Below are 2284 nucleotides of genomic sequence, written 5' to 3'. Positions count from 1 at the left end.
ATACCACTGTAAAATCTGGTAAAATTGTCCATTATAAAATTTTTATACCACTATGTTTCTCTCAAAATGACGCTTTACATGTAAGTCTTATAAGTCTGATGAGTAGCTCTCCATTATTAAGGAGAGAAAAATGGCTCATACACTGCTGGAAGAATTCCTGAGGGTTAAGATTGAAAACTCAGGCTGTTTAGATTCCTGTCTCCATAAACAGGAAATGCTGCTGAAAAACTCTGGGCAAAAAGTCATCTTAAAGGCATTGGGACTTGGCATCTCTTGCAGGGTATTTTTTGTAAGGAGGGAAAAAAGAAAAATACTGAAAGCCTGAGACAGAGACCACTTTTTAGTAGAAAACCTAAGTAGAGTGAAAGGAATAAAGAAACCACTTTATGCATGTTTCTTTATACTATTCCTTAAGTCAAATCAAGAGGAAAATTATCTCCTCTTCCTTTCCTTCTTCCTATGCTACCTCTCTGAAGGCACTTTAATAAATGAGCACTGAGAGGCAGACAGGAGTTGCCCTCAGGGATAATGAATCAGAGCAGGAGGGGTAGAAAAGAGACTTGTTATTCTTGAACTTGTCATATTTTACCGTGCAGTTAGAGAGGCCTAGATGGAGATCTCACTCCTGGAAATGACAACTGGACTTTGTTGCTTTTGCGTGGAACACCTTAGAGAGGAGACAGACATCTACCGTGTATAGACAACCCTGTGTTAGCACTGTAATTCTTAAGCACCTGGAAATCTTTGACATGCAAACAAAATTGCTATGACTTTGTAGATTTGGATTGCTATGGTGTCTGAGAATTAATTGCATTTGGAGTCAACCTTGATTTCTTTGTTCAAAGTCAGTTCTCTGCTCTTTCTAGTTGCTTACTTCTTTGTTTCTGGCCAACAGTCAGATAAACTGTCTTCAGATCCCTTCATATTGTCTTTGGAGTTCTGCCTTAGGAAAGCATTAAGAACTTGAGCAGCTTGTTCATCAACCTCTGTGGGCAATTCTTCACTGAAAGATACTTGGGGACATTGGGTGTGCGGAACTGGGTATGGTTTTTCTTGAATTAATGACCGGATTGTCAGCCAGGAGAGCTGGAGAGCTGGGCTCACCCTGGTGACTTCAAAGCCAAGTCTCAGACATCTTTTGTGACATTTTCCTTAATTAATTCAGTTAATATCTATGGACTCCAATTATGTGTCAGACAATGCTCTTGGCACTTGGAATACATCCCAAGTTCATGGAGCTTAAACTTTAGTGGGTAGATAAAGAATAAATAAAATATATGGTATGTAAGATAGCTAAGGAAAAAAAAAATAAAGTAAAGCAGGAGAATATAAAAGGTTAGTGTCAGAGGAGAGGAAGTTGTGAATAGGCATCCAGGAAAGGCATCACTGAGAAAGTGATTATTGAGTAAAGACCTGAAGGAGTTGTATATTGTTACTGGCCTTTTAAAGCAAGCAATTTATCACTGAAATGGGGTAGATGAAGTAAAGAGTATTATGTGGATAGCTGATAAATGAGATAACATGTGTAAAATGTTTTATCAACTCTGAAGTGACTCCATGATATAATTTCTTCTCTTAGGCCTAGTGTTCAATGAAATTTCTATTCTCAATTTTCAAGTCACAATAAACCTGTTTTCCTGAACACAGAGCTAGTTGTCCCATTCATTAATGTCTAGGACAGTGATTCTCAAAATGCGGCCCCCATACCAGCAACTTGGGAACTTATTAAAATTATAAACTCTAGGACCCCACATAGAACAACTGAATCATAAACTCTGGAGATACAGTTCAGCAACCTGTGTTTTAACAAGCCCTCCCAGAAGAGTGTGATATATAGTAAGTTTGAAAATCCCTGGTCTAGGATTACGTCAGTCTTTTAAATATATCCTTGGTTAGACTTTAGCAACTTTGAAAGGGGTTATCACACCTTCTGACCATGATCAAGCAAAGTAACCAACTTCTTATCGTATTTTAATGTGAGGTATTCTGGATGTCTTTAAAAGGTGTGCAATAGCAAAGAGTTTTTCAGGTATTGGCAGTGTTTTAGAATATGCATATTACTTCTACTTGTTTCTGTGTTCTATCTTTTCTTTTTTTCCCCATTTGAGACTGATATCACATTTTTAAAAACAGCAATTACGTTAAAACTTTCCAGTTTTTTTTTTAATGTCACTTTGAAAATGTTGAATTACAGTGTATAATGTTAGAATTGATATTGATATAGAGGCTTCATGACAATTTATATGGAAACTTCAAAACAATGAGTTTGCATCTGGTGAAGGAG

General features: G+C 36.9%; 1 protein-coding gene across 1 annotated transcript in view; it reads left to right on the top strand.

Moving 5' to 3' along the window:
- The window catches only part of LRRK2 (leucine rich repeat kinase 2), a 155486-nt gene that overhangs the window by 31225 nt on the left and 121977 nt on the right, over positions 1-2284 (top strand). The gene's annotated exons all lie outside the window — the stretch shown is intronic.

Source organism: Trichechus manatus, unplaced genomic scaffold, assembly GCF_000243295.1.
Source record: "Trichechus manatus latirostris isolate Lorelei unplaced genomic scaffold, TriManLat1.0 scaffold00123, whole genome shotgun sequence".
Lineage (NCBI taxonomy): Eukaryota > Metazoa > Chordata > Mammalia > Sirenia > Trichechidae > Trichechus > Trichechus manatus.
This window is presented reverse-complemented; position numbering and strand designations above follow the sequence as displayed.